Genomic DNA, 22,716 nt, shown 5'->3' with positions numbered 1-22,716 from the left:
CATACATTTATAAGAAAAACCAAACATAATACAACCACACTGCAAAAAATACTTTATCCTTTTTTCCTCTGAATCATTGTAGAAAAATTAGAGAAAAAAAATTTTAATCACTCAAAATTCAATAGCAGAGATCAATACTAACAGCACTTTGGCAAATTTCTTCAACTTTTTCCCATATTTTAAATAACTGAAATCTTACTGATCATAGTTCTATATCCTGCTTTTTTCTCATACTTAATTTTATTTTGTATGCCCTTCCCATATCAAGAATTCTCACCTGACCTGTGGTGGCACAGTGGATAAAGCGTCGACCTGGAACTCTGAGGTTGCTGGTTCAAAACCCTCGGCTTGCCTGGTCAAGGCACATATGGGAGCTGATGCTTCCTGCTCCTCCCCCCTTCTCTCTCTCTCTCTCTTCCTTCTCCTCTAAAATGAATTAAAATTTTTTTTTTAATGTTTATAATAAAAAGAATTCTCCAAAACATCCTTTTTCTTTTCTTTTTTTCTTAGCAAGAGAGACACACACAGACAGAAAGACAGGAAGAAAGGGAGAGAGATGAGAAGAATCAGCTCGCAGTTGCGGCACTTTAGTTGTTTGTTGATTGCTTCTCATATGTGTCTTGATGGGGGTAGTCCAGCTGAGCCAGTGACATCTTGCTCAAGCCAGCGATCACAGAATCACATCTTTGATCCCACACTCAAGCCGGTGACCCTGTGCTCAAACTGGTAAGCCCGTGCTCAAGCTGGCAACCTCGGGGTTTCGAACCTGGGACCTCAGCATCCCAGGTTAATGTTCTATCCACTGCGCCACCACAGGTCAGGCTAAGACATCCTATTTTAATAACGACGTTATAGTTTTCCATAAAGCAACCTTTCCCCTGAGGGCAGCTATAATCAACCTTTTTCATCTTATGGCACACATAAATTACTAAAATTCTGCAGCACAACACATAAATTACTAAAATTCTGCAGCACACCAAAAAATATATTTTTTGCCAAGCTGACAAAAAATATAGGCATAATTTTTTTAAAAAAATTTATTGATTGATTTTAGCAAGAGAGGAAAGGAGAGATAGAAACAGGAACATCCATTTGTTCCTTTATGTACCCTAACCAGGGATCGAACCAGCAACCTCTGCACTTCGGAACAATGCTCTAACCAACCAAGTTATCCAGCTAGGCCTAGGTATTCATTCACACTAGATGGCAATTGTTGTGTTGGCTGTTGACATTTTTAAAATTTGTCAATCTAAGAGAACAGAGGTCAGTGCCCCTGACTAAATAGTCAGGTATTACATGTTTTAAAAATCTTACCACACACAGGTTGAAAATTGTTGCCCTAAAGCTAAAAGTTAGGTTGTTTATGTTTTTTATACACATCACTATAGTTAACATCTTTGTATACAATAATCATCTTTATCTCTATTTCCTGGTCCATACATATTCCTTTAAATATATCAAGGATTGTATCGTGCTTGAAATATTGCCAAACTGCTTTCCAAAAAGTTTACACAGTTTACCCATCATGATATCATCAGCAGTGACCAAAAAAATCTGGAATTACAACACAGGGAAGATCTGTTATCAAAAGAATGCTTTCGACACTTGTGGTAATTTGTACCTGATCGCTATTATCCCATTCGTTATCAGATGTTACCTTGAACACGTTATAAATATCATTTTACACATTCCCATTTGTGCCTTCTAAATAGAGACTCACCAGTAACTTCCAACTTATTAAGAATTGTGTAGGAAAGAAAATTATGCTCCATCATATGAAAGAGGGGTTTGAACAACATGTAGAAAATTCAGAAACATACACTTAAGATTTATGTACTTTTCTGCACATAAGTTGTACCTTTAATTTAAAAGCAAAGTAAATGAAAGAAAAAAAATCACAACTACTTTAGCTAACACTGCCATTTTTAAGCCTTTGTGACTGTTTACCAATCCTGGGCATATGCCAAGAGCTGAGACCCACTCCCAAAGTAGTCAGGGGTCCTTTCCCTTTTCCTCATTTATCAAAGGTTTTATCTGCATTCCTCAACTGACTGACCAATCAAAGGAAGAAATTTCCTATAGGCTGGCAACATTAAAAAAGTATTCAATGATTTCAGGCCACTAAAAATGGTATCACAAAAGCAGCACCCACCAGCCCCCCATCTACAGACTTAATACACATTTTTGAAAAATAAGGGCCTTGATGCTACTTTTATCACCATTAATTTTGGTACCCCATTCCCAGGGAAATAATTCCCTGGAAGTGAAAACCACGTTGGCTGAAGACCCAGATTTCAAGAACCTAATAATCTTGTGTTAATGCAGTGCTGACTTTCTTTTATATACAATCAATTTGTTGCTGAACAAAGAATCCTTTTTAATTGCCTGTGGCAATTAAGGGTAATCATTTTCCTTTATCTTAGTTCTCAGTAGTGCAGGCTGTAATAGATGAAGCCAGGTTTTGACTTTTCTTTAAATGGAGACAGGGAGGAGTACAATGCAACAATATCTTTATAAATTTTTATTACACTTCAGCAGGCTTGAATTGCAGTTTTCTTTTTTAAAAAATATATTAGAGTGAGCTCCACACAAGTAAGTCAAAGGGCAAAGTGTATTTTTATCTACACATTCTAGTTGCCTAGAGTTTACTCAAAAGAAGAAACTCTCAATTTGGAACTACTTACTTTTCTATTTGCCAAAGAAAATACAGACTAACCAAGTGATGGCGCAGTGGATGGAGCGTCGGACTGGGACGTGGAGGACCCAGGTTCAAAACCCCGAGGCGCATATGAGAAAGCAATCAATGAACAACTAAGGGGCCATAACGAAGAATTGATGCTTCTCATTTCTCTCCCTTCTTGTCTATCTGTGCCTCTCTCTATTTCTCTCTGTCTCTGTCACACACAAAAAAGAAGAAAATACAGATTTAAGAGTCATCCTGTGACCAAACATTTCTATCTTCTATTAGACAAGTTTGCCTTATATAGTTTTGTATACCTGGGTTTGAATCCAGGTCCGAAATAAAATGTTCAATTTTTCCAAAATGCTGACTAGACGGACAAGCTGGTACTTGTGGCTGTAGATTCTTTCCAAAATATAGACCCTACTGTGTGCTTAGTGTCTCAATATAAAAATCTATATGACTATCGGACTGCCTCCCAAGGAGCCAGAAATTAAACAGATTGGTCTATTTGATATTTACTTCCTTAACTCTACCCTATATTTTATATACATATATATCTATATAGTTAATTGTTTATAACTGACTATAAATTCCTCAAGGGCTTGAATTATAGCTTCTTCTTATATCCCAGAGAAGCAAGGCAGCCTAATAAAATAAACACAAATTTTGAAATCAGACAGAAATGGATTTATAACACAGCTCTACCACTTATTAGCTGTATAACCCCAGATAAGACACTTATGATGTATATGAGTATATATGTATGAAGATTAAATACTGACCAGAAAGGCATGCCTTCTAAGAGCTTAAAGCCTAAAAATGACTTTAAAGTTGGTGCACACATCTCCCCCAATCAAAAAAAGAAAAAAAAAAAAGGCTTTGGCACCTGTTTGGATTCAATCGATGTTACACACTGGGGCCTACTATGTATAAGGTATTTTGCTAGCTGTGATGGGAAATAAAAGATATATGAGAGGGTCCCCTTCCTCAAAGAGCTTACTATCTAGAGAGAGAAGACATTCCAGTATTGTTAGCTATAAAATAAGGCAGAATGGGAACCAACTAGTATAATCCCTTCACTTTTTTTTTTTTAACAGAGACAGAGAGAGGGTCAGAGAGAGGAATAGACAGAGACAGACAGACAGGAACGGAGAGATGAGAAGCATCAATCTTTAGTTTTGTTTTTTGTTGTTTTTTTTTCGTTGTGCATTGCAACACCTTAGTTGTTCATTGATTGCTTTCTCATATGTGCCTTGACCGCGGGCCGTCAGCAGACCGAGTGACCCCTTGCTGGAACCAGCAACCTTGGGTCCAAGCTGGTGAGCTTTTGCTCAAACCAGATGAGCCTGCGCTCAAGCTGGCGACCTCAGGGTCTCGACCCTGGGTCTTCCGCATCCCAGTCCGATGCTCTTATCCACTGCGCCACCACCTGGTCAGGCCCCTTCACTTTTTTGGGGGGGTTGGCTTTTTTTTTTTTTTTTTTTTTTTTTTCATTTTTCTGAAGCTGGAAACAGGGAGAGACAGTCAGACAGACTCCCGCATGCGCCCGACTGGGATCCACCCGGCACGCCCACCAGGGGCAAAGCTCTGCCCACCAGGGGGCGATGCTCTGCCCATCCTGGGCGTCGCCATGTTGCGACCAGAGCCACTCTAGCGCCTGAGGCAGAGGCCAAGGAGCCATCCCCAGCGCCCGGGCCATCTTTGCTCCAATGGAGCCTTGGCTGCGGGAGGGGAAGAGAGAGACAGAGAGGAAAGCGCGGCGGAGGGGTGGAGAAGCAAATGGGCGCTTCTCCTGTGTGCCCTGGCCGGGAATCGAACCCGGGTCCTCCGCACGCTAGGCCGACGCTCTACCGCTGAGCCAACCGGCCAGGGCTTCCTTCACTTTTTTAATGAAGAAACTGCAGTCCAGACAAGTAAAAATGATTTGGCCAGTCACACAGCCAGTAAGCAGCAGTGCCAGGGCTGGGACACTGGTTTCTTCACTATCAATTCAACATTCCTTATATCACAGGAAACTGCCTCTTAATAGTTCAAATTCTATTACCGCCTGACCAGGCGGTGGCACAGTGGATAGAGCATCGGACTGGGATGCAGAGGACCCAGGTTCAAGACCTTGAGGTCACCAGCTTGAGCGCAGGCTCATCTGGTTTGAGCAAAAGCTCACCAGCTTGGACCCAAGGTCACTGGCTCGAGCAAGGGGTTACTCGGTCTGCTGAAGGTCCCCGGTCAAGGCACATATGAGAAAGCAATCAATGAACAACTAAGGTGTCGCAACAAAAAACTGATGATTGATGCTTCTCATCTCTCTCCATTCCTGTCTGTCTGTCCCTATCTATCCCTCTGACTCTTTCTCTCTCTGTCTCTGTAAAAAAAACAAAAATTCTATTACCAAGTGCCAATATTATTGTAGTGATCAGCAAAAGGACATTTTCCAAATAAAAATGCAAAGACACTAGGAGAGCAAAAAAGGTATGAAATGCCTATAGTTGCATAATGCAAGTCACAACTGTTGGAAATTTCTTTTTTTCTTTCTTTTTTTTTTTTTTCCTGAAGCTGGAAACGGGGAGAGACAGACAGACTCCCACATGCGCCCGACTGGGATCCACCCGGCACGCCCACCAGGGGCGAGGCTCTGCCCACCAGGGGGCAATGCTCTGCACCTCCGGGGCATCACTCTGTTGCGACCAAAGCCACTCCAGCGCCTGGGGCAGAGGCCAAGGAGCCATCCCCAGCGCCCGGGCCATCTTTGCTCCAATGGAGCCTCGGCTGCGGGAGGGGAAGAGAGAGACAGAGAGGAAGGAGAGGGGGAGGGGTGGAGAAGCAAATGGGCGCTTCTCCTGTGTGCCCTGGCCAGGAATCGAACCCGGGACCTCTGCACGCCAGACCGATGCTCTACCACTGAGCCAACCGGCCAGGGCTGTTGGAAATTTCATAAAATGAAAATGTTCATTTCAATAAAGGGAGATGAATGAGATAGGCAAGTCTGTTTTCATCTAAAATAAGTATTACTTTCTTGTGATGATGCTTCATGGTTGAAAGTACCTGGTTCTCTGCTAATATATCAACTTAAATAGCATTTAATATCAGAGAAGCAAATAAATGAAAATTAGACTGACAGATGCCAAAAGTTATTTTCAATAATTCTTTATAGGCCTTGGCCAGTTAGCTCAGTCAGTTAGAGCGTCATCCTGAACACCAAGGCTGCGGGTTTGATCTCTGGTCAGGGCACATATGGGATGCAACCAACAAACACACAACTAAGTGGAACAACAAATGAATGCTTCTCTCTCTCTCTCAAATCAATTATAAGGAAAAAAAAAGAATTCTTCATAGATAAAGACTGATAAAACACTGTATCAAAGTTTAAATAGAAATAAACTTTCAGGAAGATGAACATGAATGATTTGTTTGCATTTTTAACATCAAGCAATTCAAGTGCTATTCAGACCATCACTATTTGAGAGCCTAGGTTAACAATGACTCAGCTTGAAAAATCCCATATTCTATGGTTTCAGTTATGTAGTTAATACAATCTGGATACCCCATGCCCCTTAAATTATAAACTACTGTTCATGCAAGTGGCTGAAAGAGATGCAATGTTTATTTTACATGTGAAAGAGTATACAACAAAGGTAATCTAATTCATTTTACTGCATCCCCCAGGAAAGAGCCCATAGCATACCTGATTCTCAGTTACAGAATATAATTTGCAAGGTAGGTAGTAGCACCCGGAATCCAGGCCCAGCTCTAACTTGGTATGTGACCCAGGACAGCAAGAATCTACAACCTGGATAGCATACTACTATTTCAGAAGAGGAAATGTGAAGTCTGAAGAGGTGAAGTGATTTGTCCAATGTTCCAACTAATTGGGTTAAGGGCTAGACCAGAAGGTCTCCCACCTGCATGTCCAGTACTTTATTTTTTTTTAATTTAAAGATTTTATTATTTTATTGATTTTACGGGGGAGGGGCAGCTCAAGAAATATCTACTCATAGTTGCTTCACTTTAGTTGTTCATTGATTGCTTGTCACATGTGCCTTGACCAGGTAAGCCCGAGGTTTCAAAACGACGACCTCAGCCTTCCCGGTCGATGCGTTATCCACTGCGCCACCAGAGGCCAGGCCCAGCCCTCTTTCATCTATGACAGGAAGCCTGTCATACCATGCTCCTTTTGCAAGCCTTCCATTTCCCCACCTGTAAATGAGGCCAGACCAGGCGCTGCTTTTTATTTATTTTTTATTTTTTTCAGGCACTGCTTTTTAAAATTGTGTTGCCAAACCCAAAAGATTTCTGCTAGTCAATTTCCTCCCCCTTTGAGCAGAGAATCTCCAAGTTTATCTATTTTATACAGTGTGGAAAAGGTAATTTAAACAACTGGACTAGATGATCCATAAAATGTCCCAATGACTAGGTAAATTAAGACTATTTAGACCACCAGGCAGCGAATGGCAATAAGCAAATCACAGGAAGGCCCTGCAAGATGCCTAACACCTCTCAGAACCAGCAGAGCAAACTAGAGAGGGAAAAGCTCTCTCACCTTTTCTCTTTTAATTTTTATTTATTGATTTTAACCAGAGAGGAAGGGAAAGAGAGAGACAGGAACACCAATCCATTCTTTCTTTCTTTTTTTTTTTTTTTACAGAGACAGAGCAAGAGTCAGAGAAAGGGATAGATAGGGACAGACAGACAGGAACGGAGAGATGAGAAGCATCAATCATCAGTTTTTCCTTGTGACACCTTAGTTGTTCATTGATTGCTTTCTCTTATATGCCTTGACCATGGGGCTACAGTAGACCCAAAACCCCTTGCTCAAGTCAGCAATCTTGGGTCCAAGCTGGTGAGCTTTTTGCTCACATCAGATGAGCCCGTGGTCAAGCTGGCGACCTCAGGGTCTCGAACCTGGGTCCTCCGCATCCCAGTCAGACGCTCCATCTACTGTGCCACCGCCTGGTCAGGCACTCTCTCCCCTTTTCAATCTCCAACTATAGTGACCTGATATGTTTTCCCATCACATACAGACTGACCAAATATCTATGAAGCTGTGGTTTACAGTCACCTGTGCAACCCTCACTTCTCCCAAACTGTCCTTTGCTGAAAGACACCAGCAGGTCCATCCATGGATCTGCACGTGGACAACTCCTTCCATGTGTCCAGCATGAAAAAAATAATGACTTTTTAAATTTCTCGCTGTCCTAAATGTATCATGACAAGAAAAATACTGCCAAAGATAAAAGGGGAGATGTGTAAGAGAGGGGGGACATAGCCAGAAAGAAAGGTTTAAACAACAGCAGCAGCAGTAGCAGAACCTTGAACAAAGCAGAATTACAAAGATTTTCCAGGCAGGGGAAGAGCCCTTGAAGACATGTCGCTAAGTTGAAAACAGTCGTCTACCACCATCTCCTGCTCCATGCCCTACCCCCAACTGGCACATTAACTGTTCCAGAAGGCCAAGGCTACCACCTCAGATTTCTGTAGCATCCAATTCCATCACAAAAGCAAATGTTGATACTGGGGTTAGAGCCTCTGCTACCAGCAGAGAAATCTGACAGTCTTTGGAACATCAGTTACCAGTTAGGAAGAAAAATCAGCTCTTTGTTCTTCTGTCGCCTGTCTTCCTATTATGTAAACTTGGGCTCGGGGCATGCAGAGAAACCGTCTATCCTGCCAGTGATGTGAAAACACTGGAATGCAAATTTAAGCAGTACTGCATACAGTTGTTTTTATTCTTAATTAGCTGCCACTTCCACATTAAGAATTTTTTAAGCTATTCATGCCAACATGAGGAACATGAATTCTAAAATTCAGAGAATGAATCATGACTCACAAGGCCAAAATTCAGAAATGAACAGAAACCAGTAAAAATGAACCAAAACTCTTTAAGTCAATAACGGTGAAGACACATGCCATACATATTTAAAATCACTAGCCTCTGCTTGTCCAGGAAAGTTCAAGTCCTAAGAAGTTAGAATCTAAAAGAGCCAAATGGATCTATAACCCAGCCCTGCTCACCGCCTTATATACAAATGCACTAACATGTGATGAGTCCAATTCTGTAGATGACAGTGAATGTTTTTTATTTCAAATGTGTTCACACAGAACTATTTTTAAATAAGAGCTTAAGTAAATAAAGTTTGATCATAGCTCAGTTAAGAAATAAAGTCCTTCCAGTAAATTCTCCTTCACAGCTGGGTGGATGCTTTAATACACAAATGCCCTAGGCCAATTCCTAGGGGGAAAAAATCAGCCTTTGATTGATTTAAGAAATAAAATAAACCTAGAATATGCAAAAGGTTCCTCCGTCCTAAGTTAAAAAAGTAAACTAGTTGGATGACTTTTCTGTGACAACCACCTCTTCCTCTGAATGAATTTCCTACCTCACCCCCAACACAATACCACTGAAGAAAACAGCTGAAGGGAAGGTAGCCAAGGTAAATTTCCCAGGTAATAAGACAAAAAATCCAATCAAATCAGCCAGTTCCTGGCACCACTTTCGCTAACAAATCAGGTCACTTAAAAGGCTTGGAGCATGTCAGGGCCCACCCATATAACCCTTATACATCAGTGAGCCCTGTCCCCCACAATCCAGCCTGGATCTGCCCACAGGCATTCAGCTCCTGTGGGTGGGAGGTCCTGCAATACCGAGGGCAGGAACCTGAGTGACACCTGGCACTATGTCCTTCAACAAACAACCATAAAGAGCTTTCCAAACCCAGGCCTCCACTAGTTTGAAGACCAGGAAGCTGGAGCCTTCCTGGGTCAGAGGTGAAAAATAAAAAAGCCCACTCTCCCCCAGCCTCCCAAAGGTTACACTGAAAACCAGAAGGCCATTAGGAAAAGCAAGACTCTTCTCTTCTACAGACCCAGAGCAGTAAACACCAAATGTGTCCACAACCCCTGGTGAGATTGGGGAGAACTTGAGAACTGGCATTTCCCTAGCCAAGGGTAAAACAAAAATATGACTTGTTAACTGGAAAAAAACAACAAAAAGCAGACTCCTAAGCTCTCCAAAGTGGTGCTGGCTTGTAGGTAAAGGGGAAGAGGGTACAACCGTCTCTTTACAATAGCTCAAAGAGAGAAGGAAAAGGGAGAAAGAGAAGCAAGACCTGTGAGCAGCTGCACTCTCCTTTTCTGAAGGACACAAAGCAGCAAAGCCCAGGGAACTGAAGGCTAGGGAGCAAAGTGAGAGAGGGAAAGAAAACGGGGCAGTGGGAAGAAATCTACCCCTACCATTAACCTTGGTAAAAGGGGGTGGGGAGAAGGGAGGACACTCCTAGACTCCAGAGAGCAGTAAGCAATCAACCAGCCCCCACCTGTTTACCCAGATCTTAAAGGATCCCTTTGGATAAAACCCCCAGGATCACAGAGCCGAAGGAGTCTGCAGACTAAATCAGAGCCTAGAGAACCCTAGACCCAACCCAAGTCCCTTCCCCTCCAAAGCTGAGGATGGGGACTACAGGAAAGCATGCCTGAAGGGGGGACACTCAGTGGGGGAATGGACGAGTCAAGGGAGGGGAGCTGGGAAAAGCAAGTCTGATAGAAACTAAATGGGAAGAGAAAGAGACTGGCAGGAAACAAGGGAAAAGAAAGGTAAGGAAGGAAAGGAGTACATGAAGCACAGAATTGGGAGGGGGTTTCACAAGGAAGAAAAGAATCCATCCAAGAACATAGGAGGCTCCAAGAGGGGAGATTTGGAGGTGAGGAGGCAGGCAATGACAGGAATGGTTGAGAAGACATCTCTAGTACTGGCCAGAATTGGGAGGAGGACCCAAAAAGGAGGTACAAGACAGGACAAGCGGGGAGGACAAACACAAGAAAGGAGAGAGTGGAAGTTGAGAGTGGAATCAAAATGGTGGGGGAGAAAAGGTCAAGTGGTAATCTCAGAATTGAGAAGCAACAGAAGTGGGAGGCAGTCACAAGAAGACCAGGATTAAACAGGACCACTCCAAGCAGGAACAGCAGTAGAAGTTGAAATGGGTCCAAAAAAATAGGTGAGCAAGTGGACAGCTCCAAAAGAGGCCGAGCTGGGAGGAAGACGTTCAACAGACAGGATGGGGCAGAAATGATCTAGTGAAAGCAGGTGCAAAAGGGATTTGGGGGCAGATCTGTGAGATGAACAGGAAGGGAAGGGGAGAGAAGGCGGTGATGGGTCAGAAAAAAGTTATCGATGGGTTTAATGAGGTAAAGGGCAAATTTAAGGAAAGCCAAAATGGAGATGAGAGGACTTTGAGCAGAGAGGAGGCTGAGAGCAAAGTCTGAAGCAAAGAAACTGAAGGAAAGACAGGTCAAAGAAAGGGGGAGCAAATGAATGGAATAGCTCAAGAGTGCCAATGAGGAAGTGGGAAGAGAAAACCTCAAGAACACTGGGGCAGACTGCGTACTCAGGGCAGCACTGGGGCTGCGGAGAGACAGCAAAGAAGTGTATGGCATAATGAGACCTGGAAGGTCAGAGACGGAGAGGAGGCTGCTTCCAAAAAGGCAGAGTTGGAAAGTAAGCAGGTTAGGGGGAAGAGAAAGAGATGAGATAGGGCAAGGGGCTGAACCGGGAGGGAGAAAGGTCTGGAAGAGAAGAAAGGGTCTGAATGGCAAAGAGAAGCAAGATCTGAGAAGGAAGAAGACAGCATGAGGGAGCAAGGGGCAGAGAACTGAGGTATGAAAGGATCTGAGAGTCCAGGGTCATCCCTGGGGTGCAGCAGGTGCTGTGAGCGGGCAGTAGGGCCCAAGGAGGAGGTGAAATTAATTTCAAGGAGAAGACTTAGGGTCTGCACGGCCAGAGCAAGAGGATCCCAGAAGGATCTCCAAAGAGGTGGAACCGCAGGTCGGTCATAGAGGGACAGCTCCTGGGGATGCAATAGATGGAGAGGAGAGGTAAGAGTAGATAGGTCAAAAAAGGGGGCAGATCCGAAGACTGGCAAGAGCGGAATCGGAGAGGAGGCAGAAGGGTCACGAATCTCAAAGTGGGAGGCCAGAATTAAGGGATGCAGAAGGGTCACTGAGAAAGTGGGTGCCGTGAGCATCCGAGTCCAGGAGGGGCGAATGCGAAAGGGGGGCGCAGAATTGCGAGCAGAGTGGTTGATGTGGGGGGGCGAGGCAGATACCGAGACCCCAATCGGAGGGTGGGGGCTCAGACACGGGGACAGCAGGGCTGGGGCAGTCAGGAGTGTGCCCGAAGGGCCGACGAGCCCCGCAATCTGGGTCGCAGCACAAAGCTGCAGGGCCGGCCGGGCCCGGGGAACTGGGGGGCCGCTCCCTCCCCTCCCCCTCCGGCTCCTCCATTGTTCGCGGGCTCCCGGTGCCGCGGTCCCCGCCTCCCCCAGGACCCCGCAGCGGGGCGGCGCCCGGCCTCACCGCTGGGGCCCGCGAATTAGCCCACTCACCAGCTGGGCGCCCTCAGCACGGCCCCGGCCTCCGGTATCCCAACAGCGGCGACGGCGGCCCCGGCGCCATGTTCTACTGCTCCTCGTCTAGAGGCGGCTGAGGCGGAGGCGGAGGCGGCGGCGGCTGCGGCGGCGGCTCCGGCGGCGGGGGGCCGGGAGGACCCTCCCTCGCGGGCTCCCTCCTCCGCCTCCTCCACCTCCTCCTCCCGCCGCGCCGCGGCTGTCCCTCGGGGCCGGGGGGCGGGGAGGGGAAGGGGGAGGGGCGGGAACCAGGGAGAGGGCGGACCAGCCTCGCTCGCTCGTTCCCTCGCGCCCTCCCTCCTTCGCAATGGCGGCGGTGACCGCGGCGGCTCTTTTCTGCGGCCGCCGCTCCCTCGCGCGCGCCCTTCGTTACTGCGCGTGCGTGGCGCTGGGACCGTTGCAGGATAACGGCCCCGGTCGCGCGCCGCAAAGGGACAGTCAGCGCGGGGTAGGGTGAGAAACGAGAGCGCGTGTGCTCCCGAAGGGCTCGCTGCCACCGTCGCGGCCTGGGGCTGGGAACCGCCGCGGATAGCGCAGTGCGCGTGCGCCCCAAGAAAACGCGGCTACTGCAGTGGCTGCGGCGCGAGACAGAGCGCGAGGCGACCCGCGACTGGGCACAGAGGGTGGACAAGTGCGCGTGCGCGGCCGGGGCTGCCAGCCGCCGCAGCTACTGGCGTGCTGAGGAGGGCGTGGCCGGCGGGAGGTGCGCGCGTCAGAAGCAGACGATCAACCTCCTCGAGCTGGATCTTGGAGAAAGCTGGAGCAGAGAGGCATGGCCCGTTCTGCGGGGGCGGAGAGGAAGGGCACGATTCCGCTCGCGCGGGACCTGACTAGCCAATGGGAGGCAAGGGGAGGTGGGTTTGCCGTGCGAGCTGCAGCCCCCGGGATAACCGAGGAGGGGATATGGAAAGACGTAAGGTGGGGCTGTGGGAGGTACTAAGGAGGAGGGAGCGTACCTAGCAAGGAAGTTGACTGGGGAACACGTGGAGGCGTGGCCCGCCTGTGCCCAATCCGAGCCTCGCAATTCGTCGTTGCCGAAGAAGAGGCGGGGCTGGGGAGCGCGTGCTCTTTCCCTTGGCGGTGAAGGAAATCTGCAGACAACGCTAGTGTTAACCACTACTTGTTCAGGTTTCAGTGATCGCCAGAAACCCGGGAGAGGAGCCAGGGCCCGGTCCTGACTGCGCACTGCCCTCCAAGTCAGCATTGTACAAATGACTGCAAATCAGATGTCATTTTGGGTGACTCGGAGGAAAATAGTGAAGGGGAATTACCTGCTGAAACTGTATTAAGGAGGTGTACCTCTGGGACCCCTCCGGAAGTATGGGTCGTAAAAGATGAACGTTCCGGGCGCGGAGTCAGTATTTATGGAGTGCATGAATAAAGACTGTGCTTTAAAAATAAAATTATTGATTGATTTTAGAGAGAGAAAAAAAAACCCATCAATTTGATCCACTTATTTATGCATTCATTGGTTGACTCTTGTATGTGCCCTGACAGGGATCAACCATGGCGTATGGGGGCTATGTTCTAACCAATTGAACTATCCTAGTCAGGACAAGGCTATGCTTCTTACTGCTTTTTGCGTTTCTTTCCTCCATCTCTTCATTTATAAAATGGAATAATAATCTTGCCTTCCTCACAGAATTGCTTGGAAAATGAAATGAGTGCCTGACCTGTGGTGGCACAGTGGATAAAGCTTAGACCTGGAATGCTGAGGTCGCCAGTTCTAAACCTTGGGCTTGTCTGGTCAAGGCACATATGGGAAATGATGCTTCCTGCTCACCCCTCCCCCCTTCTCTCTCTCTCTCTCTCTCTCCTCTCTAAAACAGAAAAAAAAAGAAAATGAAATGAGTTATATTTGTAGAGCACTGAAAATCATGCCCTTCTCTATAAGATGATAAAACTATATGCACTCAAGTTTTAAAACATCCCTTTAAATAAAACTTTTCTGATTACTGATCAGGGTTGTTTCCATGACTTTTTAGCATTAAATCTGACTTTTAGATATTAGTGATTTTAAAAAATGTTTGTTTTAAGTACCGTGGGCCAAACAAGTGCGCGGGCTAGATTTTCTATATGCTGCCACTGCAAACCCTGACTTGTAAGTAATTTTGATACTACTTGAGGGAACACCAGAAAGACTAGAGGGAGGGGACACTGGATTTACCTACTTCTAACTAATGTCTTTATAACTCTGCAGTATTCCAGGTCCTTCCAACTTTGGGAAATTTATGACCTGACAGCACCTAGAGAATAGAGAAGACTGGGCTCACTCACTAGACCTAGAAGCCACCCTCTCCTCTTTGAAGCTCATCAACTCTACCTTATCCTTCAAGTCTCAGCTTGAAGTCACTTCCTCAGGGTGGCCTCCCAGGTTTGTCCTGACCAGTCACTCTTTGATAAAAATGGACACTTTGCCCTGGCCAGATAGCTCAGTTGGTTAGAGATTGCAGATTCGATCCCCAGTCAGGGCATATACAAGAACAGATCAAGGCCCTGGCCGGTTGGCTCAGCAGTAGAGCATCAGACGGGCATGTGGAAGTCCCTGGTTTGATTCCCGGCCAGGGCACACAGGAGAAATGCCTATCTGCTTCTCCACCCTTCCCCCTCTCCTTCCTCTCTCTTTTTTCCCCTCCCACAGCCAAGGCTCCATTAGAGCAAAGTTGGCCAGGTGCTGAGGATGGCTCCATGGGCTCCGCCTCAGGTGCTAGAATGGCTCTGGTTGCAAGAGAGCAACACCCCAGATGGGCAGAGCATCACCCCCTAGTGAGCATGCCAGGTGAATCTCGGTTGGGTGCATGCGGGAGTCTGAGTCTGTCTCTCTCCCTCCCTACTTCTCACTTCAGAAAAAAGAAAAAAAAAAAAAAAGATCGATGTTCCAGTCTCTCTCTCGCTGTCTCCCTTTCTCTAAAGTCAATTTAAAAAATAAACATTCAAAAAAGAAAAGTCAAAAAAAAAAAAAGAAAAGAAAAGTCAGCCTGACCGGGCGGTGGTGCAGTGGATAGAGCATCGGACTGGGATGCGGAGGACCCAGGTTCGAGACCACAAGGTGCTCAGGCTTTAGCGCGGGCTCATCTGGCTTGAGCAAAAGCTCACCAGCTTGGACCCAAGCTCGCTGGCTCTAGCAAGGTGTTACTTGGTCTGCTGAAGGCACACAGTCAAGGCACAAATGAGAAAGCAATCAATGAACAACTAAAGTGTCGCAATAAAAAACTGACCATTGATGCTTCTCATCTCTCTCCATTCCTGTCTGTCTGTCCCTATTTATCCCTCTCTCTGACTCTCTATCCCTGTAAAAAGAAAAAAAAAAAGAAAAGTCAGATTCATTACAGAAAATTCAGGAAAAAAACACAGTAAAATAGATAGGAACCAAAAAAGAAAAAAAAATGGGGAGTTTATGCTAGGCAACATTCTAAAGCATTTAAAATATTTATTAACTTATTTGATGCTCCACAACACCTCTTGGGTAAGTTGTAGTTATTCTACTAAAACCATGGCACAGAGAGGTTACACAGTAAGTGGCAGATTTGAGATTCAAACATACAATTGGACAGATGACTATATTCATTCTTCATAGCTTTCCATCAGAATTTGAAGTTCTGTATTGGTATCACCATTTTATGTATGAACCCTTTGAAGTCTGGGACTCTGGCTAGTTCCTTAGTCTGGCAAATAGCCCACAATAAATATTTGTTAATGAATAAATGAAAGAATCCAATGCTAAACAAAGGGGATGATGGCAAGTACTGGAGGCCTGTATGGTAACCAAAAAGGCACAGCCCTTGTCCAATGATTAACTGCACCCCTCTGAGATTTTAGTTTAGATGTTCCCTCTTCCAAGAGGCCCTCCCAAATCTGCCAGGCTGGATCAAGCTCCCCATCTAGTTCCCACACACAGTTCCTCTGGGTCCTCCATCCAAACCCTGACCACCCTGTGCTGTCCCTGTCTAGTGATGGGTCTTTCTCTCCCACCAGACTGTGATCCCTGTGGGGACAGGCCTGGACTCTCAGTCACCATTGATGCCTCCAGCACAGGTCCAGGGACAAGGCAGGGACTCAAGCAGGGTCTCCCTGGATGAACAAACGGAACCAAAAAGCCTTCCAGCTCTGCAATTCTCTCCATTGCTCAAGAGGGCGATGCGCCTGACCAGGCAGTGGCGCAGTGGATTGAGCGTCGGACTGGAATGCGGACGACCCAGGTTCGAGACCCCGAGGTCACCAGCTTGAGCGAGGGCTCATCTGGTTTGAGCAAAAGCTCACCAGCTTGGACCCAAGGTCGCTGGCTTGAGCAAGGGGTCACTCGCTCTGCTGTAGCCCCCCGGTCAAGGCACATATGAGAAAGCAATCAATGAACTAAGGTGTTGCAATGAAAAACTAATGATTGATGCTTCTCATCTCTCTCCATTCCTATCTGTCTGTCCCTATCTATCCCTCTCTCTGACTCTCTGTTTCTGTAAAAAAAAAAAAAAGGGGGGGGGGAGAGGGCGGATGCCAGCTGAGCAAGCCAACCACAGGAAGCAGGCTTCCCTGGGTGCAACCTCCCCCCCCCCCCCACCCTCTCCCGCAGAACGCTATCCTCACTCCAGGATAAATAAACAACCGGGTAAACAACTAACTGGGAGAAAGAAGTGGCGACTGCCTACCTGGGCAGCTGTCAGGACTTCCTAAGCACTGCCCTAGAGGCCCCCAAGACTGGCATTAGGGGTGTCGCACCAACACAAGAGCCAGAGTAAGTACGAGGCAGGGCCTAGGAGTCCAGACCAGCATGGGAGAAATGTACAGGCAGAAAAATCCAAAAAAGAGTCTGCGCTTGACCAAGGCGTGGGCATGCTCACAGTGCCGCCTACAAACCGAACAGAGGAAGCAGCAGCTCGCTGATGCAGCGGGAGAAGTCAGAGAGCGATGAACTCTTCTTCCAGTGGCCAGAAGGTCAGCCAATAACGACGAAGGAACGGGAGGCGGGGGATGCTTGGACTCACTGCATTATTCCAACGCCTGAAGACCAGTGCTTGACACTAGTGGGCAGCACTAAATATCTAATGGAAGAATAGATGATGAACATCTCAATTTCTATAAACTTTTTTAAAAGACTTTATTTATTCATTTTAGAGAGGAGAGAGAGAGAGAGAGAATGGAGGAGCAGGAAGCATCAACTCCCATATGTGCCTTGACCAGGCAAGCCCAGGGTTTTGAACCGGCGACCTCAGCATTCCAGGTCGAGGCTTTATCCACTGTGCCACCACAGGGCAAGCCTCAATTTCTATAAACTTTAATAAAAATTGAAATAAACATGCATACCGAGAAGTGCACAAATCACAAGTATATAGCATCGTAAGTATTCACATAGAGTATTCACATAAGTATTCACAAAGAGAACACGTGCCTAGAGTATCCAGATTAAGAAACACTACGACCAATGTCTCAGAAGCCCCCCCCCATCCTGGTGTCCCCTTCCAGTCCTCTTCCCGAAACAAGGACAACCACTGTCCTGATTTCTATGACTGTACATTAGTTCCACCTGTTTTTATACTTTATATAAATGCAAATATACACTAAGTGGCCTCTTTTGATCAACATTGTTTGTTAGATTCATCCAAATTTCTTTGTGTAGATGTAGGTCATTCATTCTCAGTGCCGTGTAGTATTCCACTGTGACAATGAACCATGATGTATTTATTCATTTCACTGTTGGTGATCATCTGTGTAGTTTCCACATTTTAGATATTATGGTTAGTGCTGCTATGAGCAACATAGAACAAGTCTTTTGGTAAATACATGGACTCATTTCTGAACAGTACGTACCTAGAGTAAAATTGCCGGTCACAGAGTGGGGATATGTTTACTTTCTTTAACCATTTTCCCAAAGGGAATATACCAATGTACATCCCCATAGTCAAGCTCCATTCCCCAGAGAATTTCAGTTGCTCCATGTTTTCCTAAATGCTTGATATTGTCTCTCTTTTTAATTTAGGCCATTTTAATGGCTACACAGTGATATCCCATTATGGTCTTAATTTGTCTTTCCCCAGTGATTAATGAGGTTGAGCATCTTTCTATATTTTTTTGTGGTGCTATTAAAATCTATTGCCCATTTTTCTATTGCATTATATATTCATTACTTTTAAATTACACAATAATACATAAATGTCTTTTTCTTGCAAAATTTAAAATACTCCACATAAGATAGCTTCCTTGGACAACTCAAACCCATCCCACTCTCCAGGGTTATTCTTCTTTCAGATCTCTCTATACACTTACATGAATGCAACATAGTATAGTAGCTAGAGCAGGGATCGGGAATCTTTTTGGCTGAGAGAGCCATGAACGCCACATATTTTAAAATGTAATTCCGTGAGAGCCATACAATGACCCGTGTACCTTATGCATTATCCAATAAAAATTTGGTGTTGTCCCGGAGGACAGCTGTGATTGGCTCCAGCCACCTGCAACCATGAACATGAGCAGAAGGAAATGAATGGATTGTAATACATGAGAATGTTTTATATTTTTAACGTTATTATTATTTTTACTAAAGATTTGTCTGCGAGCCAGATGCAGCCATCAAAAGAGCCACATCTGGCTCACGAGCCATTGGTTCCCAACCCCTGAGCTAGAGACATTGCATCTGGAGGCAGAATGCCTGGATTAGAATCTCAGCTCCACCATTTATTTACAAGTGGTGTGACCTTGGGCAAGTTTCTCAACTTCTCTGTGCCTCAATTCCTTTATCTGTAAAGTGGGGTTGATAATATTAGTACTCCCTTACAGAGTTGTTTTGAGGTTTCAGTAAATGAACTGCTTCAAAAAACGTCTGGACCCTTGCCACGTTGCTCAGTTGATAAAGCATCGTCCCAGTGCACTGAGGTTGTAGGTTTGATTCCTGATCGGGGCACGTACTAGAAGCAACCAATGAATGCACAACTAAATGGAACAACTAAGAGGAACAACTTGATGTTTTTCTCTCTCTCTCTCTCTCCCTTCCCCTCTCTCTCACTTTCTCTCCTCCTTCTTCTCTCTCTCAAATCAATAGAAAAATTGAAAAGAAAGAAAGAAAGGAAGAAAGAAAGAAAAAGAAAGGTGTCAGGGCCCTGTCCGGTTTGCTCAGTGGGTAGAGCATTGGCCCAGTGTAGCAACATCCCATGTTCAATTCCTGATCAGCTCACACAGGAGAAGTGATCATCTGCTTCTCTTCCCCTCCCATTCCCCCTTGTCTCTCTCTCTTCCCCTCCCTCAGCCAGAGGCTCAATCGGTTCTAGTGTCTACCTGGGACTGAATAAAAAAAAAAAAAGATGTCTGGAACATAGTAAGCACTGTACTGGTGATAGCTACTACTGACTTGTGAAGTTAATTTTTAACATAAATTGTGTAAAATTTTTTACTGTGTTGAAATATAAATAACATAAAATTTACTATTTTAACTACTTTAGGGTACAATGACATTGAGTACATTCACAATGTTGTTCAACCATTATCACTATCCATTTCCATTTTCAGAAGTTTTTAATTATACCAAACTGAAACTCTGTATCCATTAAATGGTAGCTCCGTTTCTGGCTCCCTCCCATGCTCCAACCCCTGATAACCTGTATTGTACTTTCTGTTTCTATAACATTTTACATATTTCTATATTTTACAAAAAGTTTATAAAATGTAAAAATTTTATATATTTTACATTCCCACCAGCAATGTATGAGGGTCCTAATTTTTCCACATTCTTGCCAACCCCTGTTATTTTCTGGTGTGTGTGATAACAGCCATCTTAATGGGGTTTTGTTTGTTTGGTTTTGTTTTGTTTTAGGTAAGAGGAGGGGAGATAGCGAGGCAGACTCCTGCATGCACCCCAACCAAGATTCACGTGGTGACCCTCGTCTGTGGTTGATGCTCTAGTACCAAGCTATTTTTAGTGCCTGGGGCTGATGCTCTCCAACAGAGCTATCTCAGCATCTGGGTCATGCTCAAACCAATCAGGTCACTGGCTGTGAGAGAGAAAGAGGGAGGTAAGAGGGAGAAGGGAGGGGGAGAAGCAGATGTTTGCTTCTCCTATGTGCCCTGACTGGGAATTGAACCCAGGACGTCTATGCGCTGGGCTGAGCCATTAGCCAGGGTCACCATCCTAATGGTTGTAAAGTGGTGTCTCACTGTGGTTTTGATTAGCAATTCCCCACAGACTAGTGATATTGAGCATCTTTTCAGGTGCTTAATGGCCATTTGTAGGTCTTCTCTGGAGAACGGTCTATTCAAGTTCTTTGCCCATTTTCAATTGAGTTGCTTGTTGTTGAGTTGTAGTTCTTTATATACTCTGGATATGAATCCCTTATCAGATATGTCCTTTTCAAATATTGTACCCCATTCTATGAATTAATTGTCTTTTCACTCTCTTGGGTGTCCTTTAATGCATAAAAGTTTTAAGTTTCCATAAAGTTTATTCTTTTCTTTTGTTACTTATACTATTGGTATAATATAAATCATATAACTTTTGAAAAGAAAAATATGGCAGCCTATCCTTAGCCGGTTGGCTTAGTAAATAGAACATCAGCCTGGCGTGTGGATGTCCTGGGTTTGATCCCCAGTCAAGACACACATGAGAAGTGACTATCTGCTTCTCTTCCCCTCCCTCTTCCTCTTCTCTCTCTCTATTACCCTTTTGAAGCCAGTAGCTCAATTGGTTCAAACGTCGACCCTGGGCACTGAGGATAGCTCGGTTGGTCTGAGCATCAGCCTCAGGTACTGAGGATAGCTCGGTTAATTCGAGCATTGGCCCCAGACAGGGGTTGCCAGGTAGATCCCAGTTGGGGCACATGCAGGAGTCTGTCTATCTTCTCTCATTTAAAAGAAAATAAAATTAAAATGTAGCAGGTGTTAGGCAAATGATTAAATTTTTTTTTTTTTTTTTGTATTTTTCTGAAGCTGGAAACAGGGAGAGACAGTCAGACAGACTCCCGCATGCGCCCGACCGGGGCGCAGCGGAGGGGTGGAGAAGCAAATGGGCGCTTCTCCTGTGTGCCCTGGCTGGGAATCGAACCTGGGTCCTCCGCACGTTAGGCCGATGCTCTACCGCTGAGCCAACCGGCCAGGGCCCCAAATGATTAAATTTAACATCACCATGGATGAGACAAACCAACATCACATGCCCTGATGGGATACTCTGAGAAGAACACAATATCACTTCTGTGATGTTCCTGCCAAAAAATGTCAAACCCGCATCTAATCATGAGGAAACTTCAGACAAGCCCAAATCAAAGGATACTCTGCAAAATAACTGATGTGGGCTCTTAGAAAATGCCAACATCTTGAACTCCTGACAAGGTAAGGGGACTGACTGTTCTAGATTCAAAGAGGCTACAGGAACATGACAATTAAATGCAACCTGTGATCCTGGATTGGATTCTGGTACAGAAAAAAAATCTGTAAGGAATATAACTTATATGATCAGGGACATTTTAATATAGACCTATGTTCAATAATAGTGCAGTGTAAGTATTACATTTCCTGAATGTGATCATTGTATTGTGTTTATGGAGGTCCTTGTCCTTAAGAGGAATATGTTGAAACATGAAGCCTTTTGGGATGAAGTGACACAATATCTACAGCTCACTTAAAAATAGTTTAAGGAGCCTGTTCTGTGGTGGCACAGTGGATAAAACGTCAACCTGGATTGCTGAGGTTGCTGGTTTGAAACCTCGGGCTTGCCCAGTCAAGGCACATACGAGAAGTAACTACTATGAGTTGATGCTTCCTGCTCCTCCCCTCCTTCTCTCTCTCTCTCCTCTCTCTAAAATCAATAAGTAAAATATTTTTTAAATGGTTCATATATATATATTTATATGAGAGAGGGAGAGAAAATGTGATAGGATGTCTACAATTAGGGAATCTAAGAGGAATAATATATTGAAGTTCATTGTGCTAATATTACAACTTGTAAATAGATATAAACATTTTCTATATAAAAAAGTGGAGTGATAAATCAAAAAGAAAACTCAAATGATACAGTGTGTAGCTATCACTCTGCACCTCCTTTGTTTCTCTAACACTTGTCTTAGGGATTGTTTCGGTCAATGCACAGAAATTTCTTTGCTCTTAACTACTGCATATATTTTGTTATGTGACTGCATGTGGACTAACTGAACTTTCCCCTATCGATGCATATCTTGTCTTTTCTAATTTTTCCCAATGACAGGCATGCTATAATGACGTTGTAAAGGAGCAACTCTTTCCAGGTTCCATGCTAAAGTACTAGGACCAATCCTTTCTGTCTATGTCTGTGGAATGTCGCCTTAAACTCCAAACCACCCAGGCTTTGAGACTGCTGGAACAGAGACAAAGTCTGTTTCCCTACGTGGGCACTCTGTCCCCCAACACACACTCATCATTGCTTAGTAAATTTCCACTCTTCCTCTGATTTTTTAAAATTTATTTATGTATGTATTTTTTACAGAGACAGAGAGTGAGTCAGAGAGAGGGATAGACAGACAGGAACGGAGAGAGATGAGAAGCATCAATCATTAGTTTTTCATTGTGCATTGCAACACCTTAGTTGTTCATTGATTGCTTTCTCATATGTGCCTTGACCTCGGGCCTTCAGCAGACCGAGTAACCCCTTGTTGGACCCAGCAACCTTGGGTTCAAGCTGGTAGGCTT

The 22,716-nt window shown here is 45.0% G+C and overlaps 1 protein-coding gene and 1 non-coding gene across 2 annotated transcripts in view; both read right to left on the bottom strand.

The window, feature by feature from the left end:
• Window positions 1-12,282, bottom strand: part of ARHGAP35 (Rho GTPase activating protein 35) — a 151,552-nt gene extending 139,270 nt beyond the window's left edge. Inside the window, exon 1 of the mRNA XM_066373841.1 lies at window positions 12,058-12,282. The gene's annotated coding sequence lies outside the window, so the exon portion shown is untranslated. The remainder of the gene's footprint in view (window positions 1-12,057) is intronic.
• Window positions 12,283-21,079: 8,797 nt separating this feature from the next.
• TRNAV-AAC (transfer RNA valine (anticodon AAC)) lies at window positions 21,080-21,155 on the bottom strand. The gene has a single exon. It is a non-coding gene; the product is annotated as a tRNA-Val (tRNA).
• Window positions 21,156-22,716: the final 1,561 nt, after the last annotated feature.

This window comes from Saccopteryx leptura, chromosome 3 (assembly GCF_036850995.1).
Source record: "Saccopteryx leptura isolate mSacLep1 chromosome 3, mSacLep1_pri_phased_curated, whole genome shotgun sequence".
NCBI lineage: Eukaryota > Metazoa > Chordata > Mammalia > Chiroptera > Emballonuridae > Saccopteryx > Saccopteryx leptura.
The sequence above is the reverse complement of the archived record's forward strand: the minus strand, read 5'-3'. Positions and strand labels throughout refer to the sequence as shown.